At 39.6% G+C, this 12,190-nt stretch overlaps 1 protein-coding gene across 1 annotated transcript in view; it reads right to left on the reverse strand.

Annotated features, from left to right (window-relative positions):
- The window catches only part of CORIN (corin, serine peptidase), a 161,187-nt gene that overhangs the window by 118,390 nt on the left and 30,607 nt on the right, over nt 1–12,190 (reverse strand). The gene's annotated exons all lie outside the window — the stretch shown is intronic.

Genomic DNA, 12,190 nt, shown 5'->3' on the forward strand with positions numbered 1-12,190 from the left:
TTAAACTGCTGAAAGAAGACTCTATTTGCCTATTTGCATGTAAGTTTGGGTTGTTAAATAATTGTGTTGGGCTGGACTCCATTAAAAATGCTAAAAATACCACAACCAACATTGATAACATACACTTTAAGTTCCTGATGCCTCTGAAAATTAAAATCGAAGTCAAGCTAAATGAGCTTATTCAGCACATCGTTTGTAGGCTTCCTTCTATAAGAACTAACCTATGGTTAATTCCAGTTTGACATTCAAAGCATTTTGCTTTGAGTCATCTAAAGTGTTTTGAAAACCAAATTTCAGAGAAAAAAATTTCCACAAATTTTGTAACATCCACACTGATTTGATCTAAAGGAACCTTTTGCTTTTCTAGAACTGCAAAAACAAAAATAGATTAATTCCCAGCTAGCATAGGAACAAGTTCATCAGTGATAGAATCATCACTTCTATGACACTTCTCATTTCCTTTGCAACTGACAAATTATTTAGTTGTACCATGGAAATAGAAAGCTTGTACCTAAAAGTACCATTAAGCACTCAGGAAGTGAAGGAAAAGACAATGGGAATACCTAACTCTACGCTTTGTTGTAAAAGCACAATATTACAAACAACTGTCAACAGCAGGGTCCCCATTTCTCTGTTCAGTCTCTGTTGACAAGACCGAAATGTCGTTGAGGAGCTGACAAATATTTCTGTCTCAAGACTGCTACTACTGTCAATAATTTTTTGGTAAACACTGTGTCTGTAGCCAAGGCAAAAGAAAAAGTGTGTACAAACGGCAATACCTCCAGTACCAAAATCCAAAAATGATGAAGGGATGGAAAACAATGTAAAAAAGCTTCCCTTCAATCTGTGAAAAATAAAAATGTCTCCTTTGCTAGAACTGAGATCCTCTACACTACACTGCAAAATGGAAACAAGGATTAAGAAGCCCTTAAGTAAAAGCACTAATAGCTTTTATTTTAGGTGATTACGGGCATAAATGATCCTGCAGATTTTGGGAAAGCTGGTTTATCAGAAGCACTTTACACATGAAAGGTAATGTCTTGATCCCTAAAGAAAAGCTTAACAGGAGTGCCTTTATACAGCCTCAATACAGCACAAAGACATAACCTCAAGAGGAGAAGTATTAAGTTTGTTGCATTTACATGTGGGTAGACATTTGACAAACTCATCTCTCCTGAGGGCTCACACTCATGCTTCAGTAACAGCCATGGTAGCCTAAAGATATAAGCAAGGTATTGTCAAAGTAAGTTTCTAACAGAAGGTCGTGACTTTTCTTAGGTCAACTGACAGTCAGAAAAACATTTCACAAGACAACTGAACTGATGCAACGACGCAATACTGCTTCTTCTCAACCATGTCCGCTTGCCATTTCCTTTAAAACAACTTTGGTGCCAAAGCAGCCAAGAGCTAACTTAGCCAGTGTTAGAGCCGAGTCAGCTCATTGAGGAGACAGCAAATACCAGTGCATAAAAAGAAGCGTACAGCACTGTATGGCTCTGAGCAAAGGGAATGGGGACACCTTCTCAGCACCGCTAACCTCTAAATGAAGCACAGCTGACTCATAATAGCTTATGTGGGAAGAGGGAAACAAGCTTTTGAACAGCAAACCCCATCTGCAGATCTGAAATAGAAGTCAAACTCCAAGACTAGCTGAAACAATTGCTCTGCATTTAACTTTGTTCAGCTAATGAATTATACAATTTGAAAGGAATGAGTGATTCTCAACTCCCCCTTGTGCTCCACAGGTACCAAAAGGAGAGGTGATAAGGCTACTGACCACCTGCAGTAGAGAGAAAAACAATTCATTATCTCCCAGGTCACAGAGAGGGGATTAGCCATGAGGGAAATAGAACTCATATTTTAGATCAGAGTTGAAGTGTTATCATAATTTTTTTTAAGGCAATCTGTACCAGCTGCTGTACAGAGAACACCACATCCAGTCTGCACCACATAAAGTCTGCACCAGACACTTCTTGCTCAGAGCTTAATGCAGTCATAAATTCTAACTCAGTTATTCTCCTGACCAAAGAATATTGCAGAAGGCTGGACTCTTCATCAAGCCACCTCATTTTTTGGAGCCCCACTTCTTTCACCAAGGTGCTTCCAGATGCTGCCGTTTTTGGCTGAGGCACATACTTGCTTCTATAATCCCTTGGGCAGGCACAGCTGAAAGCAGGTAAGCTCATTAGCCAAAGCTGAGGCTGAACACCTACCCCCCATGAGGTGTGAGCTGGCCTGTATTCCAGATCTGGTATTTTGATTAGTCATTTCCTAATTCTAGGATTCTTTAGTGAAATTGGAGACATATTTCTAAGAACCTACCGTTAAATAAACAAAAGGCACAACATGAAATTAATTTTAGGATTAGATCTATAATTAGAGACTGTTTTCCATAGCATATTAGGTTGGACAGGATTTTGCTATCTTTTTGAAACATGCATGACTTTAGTACACTTTATAGGCTTTGTTAAAAAAAAAAAGGGGGGATAAAAAAATGGTAGCTTCCACAGGATCCACGCAGGTTGGTTGTTTTTGGTTTTTTTTCACAAATGTGTTTTCAATAGGTGAAAATGAATGCTAGCTTGATTGACAACATTTAATTATGCACCAATACTGTAACGTTCAAAACAAAACAAAAAACCACAGTGCTTTGTAAAAGACTGAGATCGTCAACAGGCTATGAATAGGTCAGCATAGAAATGGGCTGTGCCTGAGCTGTCCCAGTTGTCTCTGGTTAATTACCTGTCTAGAATAGCCAAATTACTCTTCTGATCTGTTCAGTAAGAAACTAGGATCCTTTTTTCCCAGTATATCTCACAATGCTAACTTATGCCCACCTCACTTTCAGACAAAATTAACACAGCAAACCCCTCCCTATGAAATCTGTCCAGAAACTAAGGGCAGAATACAGCACCACACTTGCTAAGCAGAACACTGCAAGTACATAAAACCTATGCTTTGCAAACTGCACTTTCCTGCTTGGCAGTTTGTAGGTGAGCTTAAGATCCGGGTGTTGATCTTTAAAGCCCTGGCTAACTAAGGACTGATCAGTCTAACAAATTATTGTTTTCCCTATGGAAAATTCCCACAACTGAAGTCAGTTTTTCAGAGGTATGTATGTGTTTGTTTCATTATGGCACAGATGATAGTCATTATCTGTAAAAGATCATTTGCTTTAGCCAGAAATACTGCAGCCTAGATCTTCTGAATTTGATAGTACATTTGGCAAAATATATGTTACAGAAAATGATATACAACTTCCTGGGCCCTTTCCTTATTGTGAGTGGCTGCTGCTGACCCTCCTGTCTATATCACTGGAATTTTCTTTTGAGCATCATATTTTTAAAGTATTCAGTGGTGGCCTAATTCTGTTTCTACCACTACAGTCCAAATGCTTCTGTTCACAGACAAGCCTAGCTACCTACATTAATGGAGTTATTCCTTAGAGTTCCAGTTACACTATTTGATTGTTGTGCAAACAAAGAAGAATGTTGACAAACTTCCACAGCCTGAGCAATTACAGGTCCAAAACCACCCTGTTTTTTAATGTGTAAAAGGATCAGATTAATATACAGGTGTTTAAGAGCTTAACGTAACTATGATGAAGTTTTCTATAACTGTATGTCAGCTCAGATCGCATTTAAATCTTATGAAAATGATGCTTGCATGTTGCTTGTGCAAACTGAGATTTTTAAATCCTCATACTTCAATTGCTCTTCCCAGAATGGAAAGTCATGGTACTTCAAATCATGGTACTCATTATGTTGTTCTTGAATTTCACATGATTGCAAAAGATGACAGTGACTGTAAATCACTTTCTGTTGTATCAATAATTTGACCTTCCAGTTTTTGGACAAGAGTTTAGATCTTACCATTTTATATTAATGATGGCTCTATACCCACACCCAGCTGCACTCTATCTATTACAATCCATAACAGACCATGCAGAAGCATAAAGCAGATCAACTTTAATAAAACATAAAATCACATGCTGCTACCAGATGTAAGGTGTACCTTTGTAAAGAAAGTGATCAATCACAATATAGATCAAAACATGTATTAACATCATATTTTTGTTGAAGTAACCACACAAATAATTTTTAAAATAGTTTCAGAGAAGCTGATGGGTCTGAAAAGGAAGTCAGTAGCTGCAATTCTCAGCAATTATCTTAAGATACACCCTGTTTCATTGTTCCCATCCTTGAAAGCTTCAGCACAGGCTAGCCATATGACTTCTTGCTTAGCCTCTTGGTCAGTTCATGGTTCAATTTTGACAACAAACATCTCTTTAAACTATAAGCAACAAAGTGTAAAAAGCCATAATGGATGCATAAAAGGCATAAAGCTGAAGAGACTTCTGTTCTTTAAAGTTTTAAAGGTACACACATGCATAACTCTAGAAGCACACACGTCATTTAAAGACTAGAACAAAGCTGACTTTGTAGTTATTTCCAAGGAGGGAATCTTCCACTCTAAAGTAAACCATGCTGCTGAAAGGCCAAAGAGTAAAGATACATGGAATTGCAAGGAGGATGTGATAGTTACTCATAGTACTTATTACAGTATTAATCCCAACAGATACTTGAAGTCTGTTAGATATCTTACACTATCTTACATTGTTTCATCAGATTGCATTTGGACAGATGATAATCTACAAACAAAATAGTTGCAGTAAGGAGCCATGAATTTATTAAAGGGAATTGAAATCACAAGCTTAGCTAGAGGTAAAGGTATTAAAGTGTTAGCAACCTCATTACAATTCTCACACAAGTATTTGAAGTTTTTGGCAAACTTACAGTTATCCGAGAGCAGCAATGCACCAGGTGATAAAAGCTAGTAAGCTTTTTCATCCTTATAAACATAAGTTGTAATGAAAAATCTCTCTATATTCTATATAGAGAGTAATGACTTTTAAAAATCTTTTGGATTCCAGCTAATACATCTTATATGTCAGAAACTTAATGGTTTCCTTGCCAAGCTATGCCCATGCACCCATATGAAACGGCAATGGTAGAATAGGCAATCTGATGAAAACCAGGTTCTTGCTATTGAATTTAGTGAAAATTCACCATGTGTTTCTCTCTTAAGTCACTAATTTTGCCATGTCAACTGCAAATTTAATTTTAAATTTCTGCTAGACAAGAAAACCTGAATGGCTCTAGTGATTATTTTGACTAGTGAAAAAAATGCATTTTTTAATGAGGAATGCATTGCCAAGATTTCAGGGCAGCTTTTTTCCCTTTGTTTCTTTAATTTTGAGAGAAAATGTATAGAGGTATAGGTGAGATAAAGAAACAGAAGCTACTGCTGGAAGAGAAAACACTCTCAAGCATGAACTCAAGCCCCAACAAAATTAATAGTTACCATATTAGTCTACTCATGCTTGCATTTGCCTGAAAAAAACACAGCTCAGTGGCTAAACTCCTGGGCTGGGATTTAAGAGACCATTGTTTATGTTCTTCTATGCCAATCTGAAAAAACAAAACCATTTTCCCTTCAGGAGAAAATCATGTTTTAACGCTTTGAATTTTTTTTGAGGACAAGAATACCCCTGAAGATCTACCATGGGTCTATTGTTGCTATTACTCCTTACATAATTGGGTCTATTCCAACTTGTATGAGTAATTAAACATGAATTGAGCTAGAAGACAAAGTGATTTATTAGATCACTGCTTGAGATACTGGGGATTAGGGAGATGCAAGCCTATGGTCTGACTTGGGTTGCAGTTACTGGATACCTTAGCCTCAGTAGAAAAAAATGTCTTTAGTATGAGCAGCCCAAGGCAGGGAGAAAGAGGCAGGGAATTTGTTGTTTCTGTGCCACGTGATATATCCCGTCCAGCTATCCCCACAGTGGTTCTCATATTGCTCTTTTCTACCAAACAGAAAGCTGGGCCAGACTAGTTCTCTGTAGTGGCAGAGTGTAGCAGTGGCAGAACACCAAATGCAAAGTAAAAAATGCTGGGTAGAGATAAAGAGATTTATTTAATGTATAAATTAAATATAGTAAAATCACAATAGCGAGGATTAGGATAACCTCTAGGCTGGGCAGGGGATTGCAAACAAATTAAATTGCTCAAAGATGTGCATGAAATGTGAAAAGACCCAAGGGTCCTCTGCATAATATTTGTTATTTAGGAAAAGAGTAAAAGATGCAAACAAGCAAACATAAATGCTATGCTTTTTGAAATGCTTAACAAGTCCTCTGAAACACTGACTCGCTTCTGCAAAGGCACTCTTCCACTTCATTCTTCCAAACAACCGTTTAGGGCTCGGGGTTTTTTCACCCTCCTGCACCCTGGTGCAAGCGCAGGGAAGAGCTGAACAGGAACCACATCCACGTCCATCTGGGACACCTGCCTTTTCGTAGCGCTCTGTCAAGTACCTTCAGAATAACCTACACCTGGAAAAAACACGTCCCTTATTTCCATCCACCTTGCTCTTCACTCAGTTCTTACCCTAATGAGAGGTCTAGAGGCCCAGTGCTCCTCCTGGACTCCCCAGTACAGCCCGGAGCCGTGCAGCCAGGCTGTTCCTCAGCCGAAGGCCTCTGCAGACCACCTCTGCCACCACCAGCGCCACCTCCCACTAGCACACGGGGGTACCTCCCTTTCCTCCGCAGCTGCCCCTGCCGTCCCCTCGACGCCGATGAGCCTGTGCCTCTGTTCCCCGCCCCGGGTGCCCCGGTCCTCCCCGGGCGCGCCCTCGCCCCGCTCCCGCCCCCCGCGGGGCTCGGGGCCGCGCCGGGGCCGCCGGCAGCGGCGGCAGCGCCCTCTCGTGGCCGGAGCGCAGCCCCCGGGGCGGCGGCGGCGGCGGCGGCGGCGCGGCCGGAGAATCGGGGCTGAAGCAGGCGTTGCTCGGCGGCAATCACAAGCCGCAGGCACCGTTTCGGGCACCACAGAGACCCGCTGCGGCTTCTGGGGCTGGGCTGAGGAGCGGGTCTTGCTCTCTCAGCTCCTCACAGCGTTGGAGCCCGCTGGGGTGGGGGGTGATGCCAAGCACAGAAAGGTATGGCAGAAGATGGAGCTTGGGCGTGTTACTTTTCATGTTAGGATCTGAACACTGTCACAGTTCTCCACTGAAACTTTTTCTGTGAAATGGCAGAGGGGTTACTAGACTGTCTGCTAGGAGGGAAGTATGACAGGCTTGGCACAGAAGAAAAAAGGGTTATTAAATATACGTATGCATAAACATCAGTGAGTGGAAGAAACACAATCAGATACTAATACCTCTTGTCCCAGTGCATATTCCATTAGTTTACAGGATGTTTTTCTAGGAAGAATGTCAACCCTCACTCTCTCTCCTTCTTCCTGTCTCCCCAAATCAGCAGTATTACAAAACAAGGAGTCTGCTTCATTTGAAATGAAAACATGCCGCTCAATCTCATACACTTGAGATCTCTCCTGGTTAGTCTCCCACTTCACTGCCTAACTGCAGCCTACTTTTGTTTCAAAGAGAAAAAAGTACCAATAAAATTGTACTGATATTTATTTTGCCAAAACATCCTTCATTCTTTAAGATAATTACTATTTAGTATATGGTTCTTTTTCTGTTAAGCATTGATTGACAGATGAACAGCATATTATTGCATATACTTCTAAATTCCATGAATATACACTACTGAACCTATTGATTCACCTAAGACTCCCTTCCTGATGTTTTTGCTATCATCAGAAAACTCTCCAATGAACCATCCTAGTGACTTAGGACCATGGCCCATGCCTTCAGAAAACATTTAAACATGAAGTCACACAAACTCAAATCCCTCAACAGGAAAAACGTATTCCTTCACTTGCTTTCCAACAGAGAGGTAACACAGGATACATTTAACTCAGAAGCTGGCCTTTGGTGGGGGCCAGCATTATATGTTCAAGAAAAATTCTAAGAATTTAGGGCAAATACAAGGAACAACCACCTAGGAGTATAACAACTTCTGGCAACCTAAAATCTTGAGCCTTCACAAGTCAGAGGTTGCCACTGGACTATTGTGTTTAAAAGCTCCCAACAGACCAAACCCTCATGAAGTTCTCCAAGCATTTTCATCTTTCTGGTTTTCTCATCATCCTATGGCAATGAGTTCCATGATGTCTCTTTTTTTTTTGTTTTAACTTACTGTCTGATAATTAAAAAAAAAAAAAAGGGCACCTGAGATATAATGAAAATCAGTGAGTAACTGTTGCCTGTTCTATTTCTCCAGGACACTCAAAATGGTATGGATATCTACCACAACCACTTACCTCTCAGCCAACTGTTTTCCAGGAGGAAAACAGTGTCTTCCTCCTGTTTAGTGCCTCCTCACATCTAAGCCATTCCATGTCTCTACTGGTCTGGTTGCCTGCTATTTGCCTTTTCCGATTCTACTATTATCTGTCTGAACTTATACACTGATGTAATGAGATTTTTCATTTTGTTCTTCGCAGACTTCATGACGATACCTAACACCCTGTTTGCCTTCTTGACAGTCATGGAGCCAGAATGCTGTCTGCAGCAAACCGTCAGGTCTTTTTTTTTAGTGGCGAAGCTAGCTGAGAGTCCAGCATTGTATTACATAGAGTTAGGGTTGTTCCCCACTCTCCAGCATTCTTTTGCACCTATTGGCACAAAGTCATCTAACCATTTCATCAGTCACTCTCTCCACTATGAGACTGTTACATGATTCCCAGCTATGCATCTTAGACAGATAACTCTGTATTAGCAGAAATGTTGTTACTTGACTATTCACTGCTTTCCCAGATCAGAAAACCCTGTAAGACTCCATCAGAAACGTTCTTCACTGTGGAGCCTAACCATTCATTCTTATTTTTCCTTCTGTCTTCTAATGAGCAATTAGTCTGTGAGAAGAGTGTCTTTAAGACTTCTCAGTGAAGAGTCTTGTTAACAGCATTTTGAAAAGCCAAGTATGTTGTATTAACTAGCATTTTCACTGACTCTTTCAAAGAACTTTCTGATAGACTTGTGAGGCATTGTTTCCCCTTGTAAAATGAAAATAAACTTCTTCATCTCTTCCTTATTGTATCATGCATTTCCATTTACCCACTAATCTATTCTTTACTAGAATTTCTGCCAAAGAGCTTCCTTCTGCTTCAAGGACTTTTTAAATAATTGATGTCATATGTGCCAAATTTCATTCCTCTCCAGTTAGTAACTCAGCAATGTCTTACTTGTGTTATTTTAAAGTCTTGAGTGTATACCATATGGTCACAATGTTTATCATTTCTCTTATTAATGTGTTCTAATGTCTTTTATTGAACCTGTGGTTCACCAATAAAGCAAATCCTGTGCTAGGGATACTAACAGCAGACCAAAAATATTACAGCCACATGAATGCCAGTTCAAGTGTATTTAGAGAATTTTGTCTGGTTGGTTTTGCACTGGCAGTCTCTATGTTGTATGACGTATCATTTGTCTTTTAACACCCTGCATAAAACCAGCATAAAGTCCAAGTTATACATGCTTACTAAATCATCAGAAATGCATTCACCTCCCCACACTCGAACCAGATGAAACTCGTACTGATGGATGATCTGCTAGTGTGCCTTGATGATGATGGAACATCAGCCTCACACTTCATTTGGAGATTAATTTCCTTATAAGATACGCCCAAAAAGCTCAAACTTCCATTTTACATGGGTTCAAAAGTGATTACATAAATTCATAGGAGAACCCTCATCAGGAGTCACTGCAGATCACTGGAATGTGCTACCATATAATGTTGAAGTGTCTCTGTATGCTAGCCCTAGTTTATCCTTCTTCAGCCATGTGCTAATGGTCGCAGTTGGATCCAGACACTGAGCAAGAGAGACTTAATTTGATCTACTACCACCATTCCCATGTGGTCATTAAGTTTTACTTGTCGCAAAAAATCCTTTTTACTCCAAAAGGCTATTCCAGTCTCACTATTCCAAAACTTACTTATATCTCATCTCCCAGCTACTCCCCACCTCCCTGCACATCAGAATACATAAGAACTTCCTGTGGACATCAGACCATGTTCTGTGTTACCTTAGAGTTGTCTCCAAGACGCAAAGCTTAGTGGGAAAGGAGAGATCAAAGAGACCGAGGACAAGTGTAAGGATTTAATTCACAAAGGCCAGGACAAGCGAGGTAGTGAGGAGCTCTGGACTTGACAAAATCCCCTGCTTTCTAGTCTTCCATGCCATGGACAGACATGGGAACACATAGTTACTCTGAGACCAAATTCTTCTGGATCCTCAAAATGTATATACATTTTTAATGTATCTACACACAGAATTAAGGCAACGTCCACATGAATACAGATAAGCAAAACACTTGAAAGTGGAATCAAAGACTGAGAGGTTATTGGTTAGTAACGTACTAGCTCCTGATGTTTCTGATAGGGGAGAAAAACCTAACTTGAAGTATCTCAGTTTGGGATGGGGTTTTTTTGTTATTGTTTTTGTTTTTTAAAGAAACCTGTGGTATTTTAAATTTGCCTTTAAAATTCTTTTGTCCTTTTCTTTTTACACAGAAGAAACTACCTCACAGTAGAATCCCAAGTAGTCATGCCTACTGAATATACACGCAGTCATACTGCTGTTGGAATGAACTGCACTTACCAGAATAGAGCACATACTTACAAATTTCTTCATAGGCTACAAGTGCCTTTCTATATAATACCAAACCCCAAATATTTGAAAATTTAGAAATCCAGACCTAAGGTTGTCCTGAGCCACTGTAGCACTGTCGCTGCATCAACATCCTAGGAGGAAAAGATATCACCTCCCATACACACACATACGCATATTACATCCATCTCAAAAGAGTTCATTCCAACATGACAAGAAAAGGGAAAAAAGTTTTACACTGTTTCATCTATATTTCCTGGAATTCCAGGTATCTCAAATATGATGACTAGGCAGATGAATACAAATACAAACACAGAATCTTACACAATATATCTATACTGTATCTATACAGTTACTAAGACTGCAATGCAAAGACACCATCTTCTAGAATAGGAACAGTTAGACCCCACAACACATCAAAGAAGACCTAGCTAAGAAAAACAGGCAGTATATTGCCCTACAGTTTTGCTCAACATTAATCATCAGGCCACTAACTTTGAGGTGTCCTTTGCTACAGTAATTATTGAAAATCCTATGGGTTGGAAGTTTCTGTAGTGTAGCACACTATGCTTCCACGCTGTTCCTTGGCACAGTGATAATTAACCAAGTTACCAAAAGAGGTAAATAAATGAATCACCAATAGGATACAAGTCTGCATTTATATACATTTGTTCTGAGTTTGGGGTGCAGGGGAAGGAAATAAGAGATAAACCTGTTTAAGAAAAATCATTTAGCAAACAGAACCTACAGAAAGCCTGCACCGTTCAAATGGCTTGTGGAGTCACTACAGTCTAGGGGACAGAAGAAAATATTGACAAATCATTGATTCACAGTAAGTTATTATTTTTGAAAGCTAATTTTTGATTGAGAAAATAAGCTATGACTGAAATGCCCTCAAAAGGAATCTCTTCTGTGTGCCAGGTTTTAAAAAAATAAAGTCTTAAGTCTTATTCAAAGGTTTTCCCTACTTTTACTTCACACCAGAAGGAACAAGAAAAAGACATAACAGAGCTGTTTCCCAACTTTTATCTGCCTGTTTGATGATGGGGGGGGTGCAGGAGGGGGGGGCGCAGGGGGCAGGAACAAACTCCTGAAGGGAGAATGCTTAAAAAAAAACAAAGAGGAAAAATTCACGGATAACTAATATAAGGTCTTACAACTTAACTGAGCACAGAATCCAAGAGGAATGACACACAGACCTGGTCCTCAAAATAACATATAATGCAGTGGCCTTTCAGAAGTAATCACCACTGTCAGATACCATCTCTTCATTTTTATTTTATAGAAATTTCAAAGATATAGAGTGTGCCTCTTTTAGGTCACTGACTATCTCTTTTCATCTATTTCAGATCTCTCTATGACCTGGAATAAGTTTTGCTTTGTGCTCTGGTGGGATCAAGAGCAAAGGAATGATATGCAATTCAAGAGAAACAGATTCATTTTAATATGGTACCCTAGTGTTTCAGTTGTTAGCAAAACAATATCAGGGAACCTTTCACTACCACTGACATGATGAATCAATAACATTACCATGGCACTAATGAAATGCACCTACTTTCATAGTCAAACCAAAAAAAAAACCTGATCACAGTTAATTGTTATTA

Source organism: Ciconia boyciana, chromosome 5, assembly GCF_034638445.1.
Source record: "Ciconia boyciana chromosome 5, ASM3463844v1, whole genome shotgun sequence".
NCBI classification, from domain to species: Eukaryota; Metazoa; Chordata; class Aves; order Ciconiiformes; family Ciconiidae; genus Ciconia; species Ciconia boyciana.